The following is a 7,359-nucleotide window of genomic DNA, read 5'->3' on the forward strand; positions in this document are numbered from 1 at the left end:
GCTACTAGGTTAACTACACTAGTCTATGTCTGCTACTAGGTTAACTACACTAGTCTATGTCTGCTACTAGGTTAACCTAGCCTATGTCTACTACTAGGTTAACCTAGCCTATGTCTGCTACTAGGTTAACTACACTAGCCTGTGTCTGCTACTAGGTTAACTACACTAGCCTATATCTGCTACTAGGTTAACTAGCCTATGTCTGCTACTAGGTTAACTACACTAGCCTATGTCTGCTACTAGGTTAACTACACTAGTCTATGTCTGCTACTAGGTTAACCTAGCCTATGTCTACTACTAGGTTAACCTAGCCTATGTCTGCTACTAGGTTAACTACACTAGCCTATGTCTGCTACTAGGTTAACTACACTAGTCTATGTCTGCTACTAGGTTAACTACACTAGCCTATGTCTGCTACTAGGTTAACTACACTAGTCTATGTCTGCTACTAGGTTAACCTAGCCTATGTCTGCTACTAGGTTAACTACACTAGCCTATATCTGCTACTATGTTAACTACACTAGCCTATGTCTGCTACTATGTTAACTACACTAGCCTATGTCTGCTACTAGGTTAACTACACTAGCCTATGTCTGCTACTAGGTTAACTACACTAGCCTATGTCTGCTACTAGGTTAACTACACTAGTCTATGTCTGCTACTAGGTTAACTACACTAGCCTATGTCTGCTACTAGGTTAACTACACTAGTCTATGTCTGCTACTAGGTTAACCTAGCCTATGTCTGCTACTAGGTTAACTACACTAGCCTATATCTGCTACTATGTTAACTACACTAGCCTATGTCTGCTACTAGGTTAACTACACTAGCCTGTGTCTGCTACTAGGTTAACCTAGCCTATGTCTGCTACTAGGTTAACCTAGCCTATGTCTGCTACTAGGTTAACTACACTAGTCTATGTCTGCTACTAGGTTAACTACACTAGCCTGTGTCTGCTACTAGGTTAACCTAGCCTATGTCTGCTACTAGGTTAACCTAGCCTATGTCTGCTACTAGGTTAACTACACTAGTCTATGTCTGCTACTAGGTTAACTACACTAGCCTATATCTGCTACTATGTTAACTACACTAGCCTATGTCTGCTACTATGTTAACTACACTAGTCCATGTCTGCTACTAGGTTAACCTAGCCTATGTCTGCTACTAGGTTAACCTAGCCTATGTCTGCTACTAGGTTAACTACACTAGTCTATGTCTGCTACTAGGTTAACTACACTAGCCTATATCTGCTACTATGTTAACTACACTAGCCTATGTCTGCTACTAGGTTAACTACACTAGCCTGTGTCTGCTACTAGGTTAACCTAGCCTATGTCTGCTACTAGGTTAACCTAGCCTATGTCTGCTACTAGGTTAACTACACTAGTCTATGTCTGCTACTAGGTTAACTACACTACCCTATGTCTGCTACTAGGTTAACTACACTAGTCTATGTCTACTACTAGGTTAACCTAGCCTATGTCTGCTACTAGGTTAACTACACTAGCCTATGTCTGCTACTAGGTTAACTACACTAGTCTATGTCTGCTACTAGGTTAACTACACTAGCCTATGTCTGCTACTAGGTTAACTACACTAGCCTATGTCTGCTACTAGGTTAACTACACTAGCCTATGTCTGCTACTAGGTTAACTACACTAGCCTACGTCTGCTACTAGGTTAACTACACTAGCCTATATCTGCTACTAGGTTAACTAGCCTATGTCTGCTACTAGGTTAACTACACTAGCCTATGTCAGCTACTAGGTTAACTACACTAGTCTGTGTCTGCTACTAGGTTAACTACACTAGCCTGTGTCTGCTACTAGGTTAACTACACTAGCCTATGTCTGCTACTAGGTTAACCTAGCCTATGTCTGCTACTAGGTTAACTACACTAGCCTATATCTGCTACTATGTTAACTACACTAGCCTATGTCTGCTACTATGTTAACTACACTACCCTATGTCTGCTACTAGGTTAACTACACTAGCCTATGTCAGCTACTAGGTTAACTACACTAGTCTGTGTCTGCTACTAGGTTAACTACACTAGCCTGTGTCTGCTACTAGGTTAACTACACTAGCCTATGTCTGCTACTAGGTTAACCTAGCCTATGTCTGCTACTAGGTTAACTACACTAGCCTATATCTGCTACTATGTTAACTACACTAGCCTATGTCTGCTACTATGTTAACTACACTAGCCTACGTCTGCTACTAGGTTAACTACACTAGCCTATATCTGCTACTAGGTTAACTAGCCTATGTCTGCTACTAGGTTAACTACACTAGCCTATGTCTGCTACTAGGTTAACTACACTAGCCTATGTCTGCTACTAGGTTAACTACACTAGTCTATGTCTGCTACTAGGTTAACCTAGCCTATGTCTGCTACTAGGTTAACTACACTAGCAAATGTCTGCTACTAGGTTAACTACACTAGCCTATGTCAGCTACTAGGTTAACTACACTAGTCTGTGTCTGCTACTAGGTTAACTACACTAGCCTGTGTCTGCTACTAGGTTAACTACACTAGCCTATGTCTGCTACTAGGTTAACCTAGCCTATGTCTGCTACTAGGTTAACTACACTAGCCTATATCTGCTACTATGTTAACTACACTAGCCTATGTCTGCTACTATGTTAACTACACTAGTCTATGTCTGCTACTAGGTTAACCTAGCCTATGTCTGCTACTAGGTTAACTACACTAGCCTATATCTGCTACTAGGTTAACTAGCCTATGTCTGCTACTAGGTTAACTACACTAGCCTATGTCTGCTACTAGGTTAACTACACTAGCCTATGTCTGCTACTAGGTTAACCTAGCCTATGTCTGCTACTAGGTTAACTACACTAGCCTATGTCTGCTACTATGTTAACTACACTAGTCTATGTCTGCTACTAGGTTAACTACACTAGTCTATGTCTGCTACTAGGTTAACCTAGCCTATATCTGCTACTAGGTTAACTACACTAGTCTATGTCTGCTACTAGGTTAACTACACTAGCCTATGTCTGCTACTAGGTTAACTACACTAGTCTATGTCTGCTACTAGGTTAACTACACTAGCCTATGTCTGCTACTAGGTTAACTACACTAACCTATGTCTGCTACTAGGTTAACTACACTAGTCTATGTCTGCTACTAGGTTAACTACACTAGCCTATGTCTGCTACTAGGTTAACCTAGCCTATGTCTGCTACTAGGTTAACCTAGTCTATGTCTGCTACTAGGTTAACTACACTAGCCTATGTCTGCTACTATGTTAACTACACTAGCCTATGTCTGCTACTAGGTTAACCTAGCCTATGTCTGCTACTATGTTAACTACACTAGCCTATGTCTGCTACTATGTTAACTACACTAGTCTATGTCTGCTACTAGGTTAACTACACTAGCCTATGTCTGCTACTAGGTTAACTACACTAGCCTATGTCTGCTACTAGGTTAACTAGCCTATGTCTGCTACTAGGTTAACTACACTAGCCTATGTCTGCTACTAGGTTAACCTAGCCTATGTCTGCTACTAGGTTAACTACACTAGCCTATGTCTGCTACTAGGTTAACTAGCCTATGTCTGCTACTAGGTTAACCTAGCCTATGTCTGCTACTAGGTTAACTACACTAGCCTGTGTCTGCTACTAGGTTAACTACACTAGCCTATGTCTGCTACTAGGTTAACTACACTAGTCTATGTCTGCTACTAGGTTAACTACACTAGTCTATGTCTGCTACTATGTTAACTACACTAGCCTATGTCTGCTACTAGGTTAACTACACTAGTCTATGTCTGCTACTAGGTTAACTACACTAGTCTATGTCTGCTACTAGGTTAACCTAGCCTATGTCTGCTACTAGGTTAACTACACTAGCCTGTGTCTGCTACTAGGTTAACTACACTAGTCTATGTCTGCTACTAGGTTAACTACACTAGCCTATGTCTGCTACTAGGTTAACTACACTAGCCTATGTCTGCTACTAGGTTAACTACCCTAGCCTATGTCTGCTACTAGGTTAACTACACTAGCCTATGTCTGCTACTAGGTTAACTACACTAGTCTATGTCTGCTACTAGGTTAACTACACTACCCTATGTCTGCTACTAGGTTAACTACACTAGCCTATGTCTGCTACTAGGTTAACTACACTAGCCTATGTCTGCTACTAGGTTAACTACACTAGCCTATATCTGCTACTAGGTTAACTAGCCTATGTCTGCTACTAGGTTAACTACACTAGTCTATGTCTGCTACTAGGTTAACTACACTAGCCTATGTCTGCTACTAGGTTAACTACACTAGTCTATGTCTGCTACTAGGTTAACCTAGCCTATGTCTACTACTAGGTTAACCTAGCCTATGTCTGCTACTAGGTTAACTACACTAGTCTATGTCTGCTACTAGGTTAACTACACTAGTCTATGTCTGCTACTAGGTTAACTACACTAGCCTATGTCTGCTACTAGGTTAACTACACTAGCCTATATCTGCTACTAGGTTAACTACACTAGCCTATGTCTGCTACTAGGTTAACTACACTAGCCTATGTCTGCTACTAGGTTAACCTAGCCTATGTCTGCTACTAGGTTAACTACACTAGCCTATGTCTGCTACTAGGTTAACTACACTAGCCTATGTCTGCTACTATGTTAACTACACTAGCCTATGTCTGCTACTAGGTTAACTACACTAGCCTATGTCTGCTACTAGGTTAACTACACTAGTCTGTGTCTGCTACTAGGTTAACTACACTAGCCTGTGTCTGCTACTAGGTTAACTACACTAGCCTATATCTGCTACTAGGTTAACTACACTAGCCTGTGTCTGCTACTAGGTTAACTACACTAGCCTATGTCTGCTACTAGGTTAACCTAGCCTATGTCTGCTACTAGGTTAACTACACTAGCCTGTGTCTACTACTAGGTTAACTACACTAGTCTATGTCTGCTACTAGGTTAACTACACTAGCCTATGTCTGCTACTAGGTTAACTACACTAGCCTATGTCTGCTACTAGGTTAACTACACTAGTCTATGTCTGCTACTAGGTTAACTACACTAGCCTATGTCTGCTACTAGGTTAACTACACTAGTCTATGTCTGCTACTAGGTTAACTACACTAGCCTATGTCTGCTACTAGGTTAACTACACTAGTCCATGTCTGCTACTAGGTTAACTACACTAGTCTATGTCTGCTACTAGGTTAACTACACTAGTCTATGTCTGCTACTAGGTTAACTACACTAGCCTGTGTCTGCTACTAGGTTAACTACACTAGCCTATGTCTGCTACTAGGTTAACTACACTAGTCTATGTCTGCTACTAGGTTAACTACACTAGCCTATGTCTGCTACTAGGTTAACTACACTAGCCTATGTCTGCTACTAGGTTAACTACACTAGTCTATGTCTGCTACTAGGTTAACCTAGCCTATGTCTGCTACTAGGTTAACTACACTAGCCTATGTCTGCTACTAGGTTAACCTAGCCTATGTCTGCTACTAGGTTAACTACACTAGCAAATGTCTGCTACTAGGTTAACCTAGTCTATGTCTGCTACTAGGTTAACTACACTAGTCTATGTCTGCTACTAGGTTAACTACACTAGTCTATGTCTGCTACTAGGTTAACTACACTAGTCTATGTCTGCTACTAGGTTAACTACACTAGTCTATGTCTGCTACTAGGTTAACCTAGCCTATGTCTGCTACTAGGTTAACTACACTAGCCTATGTCTGCTACTAGGTTAACCTAGCCTATGTCTGCTACTAGGTTAACTACACTAGCAAATGTCTGCTACTAGGTTAACCTAGTCTATGTCTGCTACTAGGTTAACTACACTAGTCTATGTCTGCTACTAGGTTAACTACACTAGTCTATGTCTGCTACTAGGTTAACTACACTAGTCTATGTCTGCTACTAGGTTAACTACACTAGTCTATGTCTGCTACTAGGTTAACTACACTAGTCTATGTCTGCTACTAGGTTAACCTAGCCTATGTCTGCTACTAGGTTAACTACACTAGCCTATGTCTGCTACTAGGTTAACCTAGCCTATGTCTGCTACTAGGTTAACTACACTAGCCTATGTCTGCTACTAGGTTAACCTAGTCTATGTCTGCTACTAGGTTAACTACACTAGTCTATGTCTGCTACTAGGTTAACTACACTAGTCTATGTCTGCTACTAGGTTAACTACACTAGTCTATGTCTGCTACTAGGTTAACTACACTAGCCTATGTCTGCTACTAGGTTAAGTACACTAGCAAATGTCTGCTACTAGGTTAACTACACTAGCCTGTGTCTGCTACTAGGTTAACTACACTAGCCTATGTCTGCTACTAGGTTAACTACACTAGTCTATGTCTGCTACTAGGTTAACTACACTACCCTATGTCTGCTACTAGGTTAACTACACTAGCCTATGTCTGCTACTAGGTTAACTACACTAGTCTATGTCTGCTACTAGGTTAACTACACTAGCCTATGTCTGCTACTAGGTTAACTACACTAGTCTATGTCTGCTACTAGGTTAACTACACTAGCCTATGTCTGCTACTAGGTTAACTACACTAGCCTGTGTCTGCTACTAGGTTAACTACACTAGCCTATGTCTGCTACTAGGTTAACTACACTAGTCTATGTCTGCTACTAGGTTAACTACACTAGCCTATGTCTGCTACTAGGTTAACTACACTAGCCTATGTCTGCTACTAGGTTAACTACACTAGCCTGTGTCTGCTACTAGGTTAACTACACTAGCCTATGTCTGCTACTAGGTTAACTACACTAGTCTATGTCTGCTACTAGGTTAACTACACTAGCCTGTGTCTGCTACTAGGTTAACTACACTAGCCTATGTCTGCTACTAGGTTAACCTAGTCTATGTCTGCTACTAGGTTAACTACACTAGCCTATGTCTGCTACTAGGTTAACTACACTAGCCTATGTCTGCTACTAGGTTAACCTAGCCTATGTCTGCTACTAGGTTAACCTAGCCTATGTCTGCTACTAGGTTAACTACACTAGTCTATGTCTGCTACTAGGTTAACCTAGCCTATGTCTGCTACTAGGTTAACCTAGCCTATGTCTGCTACTAGGTTAACTACACTAGCCTATGTCTGCTACTAGGTTAACTACACTAGCCTATGTCTGCTACTAGGTTAACCTAGCCTATGTCTGCTACTAGGTTAACCTAGCCTATGTCTGCTACTAGGTTAACTACACTAGCCTATGTCTGCTACTAGGTTAAGTACACTAGCAAATGTCTGCTACTAGGTTAACTACACTAGCCTATGTCTGCTACTAGGTTAACTACACTAGTCTATGTCTGCTACTAGGTTAACTACACTAG

The sequence above is a fragment of the Physella acuta genome, unplaced genomic scaffold (genome assembly GCF_028476545.2).
Source record: "Physella acuta isolate Inbredline_101_S28 unplaced genomic scaffold, ASM2847654v3 ptg001984l, whole genome shotgun sequence".
NCBI classification, from domain to species: Eukaryota; Metazoa; Mollusca; class Gastropoda; family Physidae; genus Physella; species Physella acuta.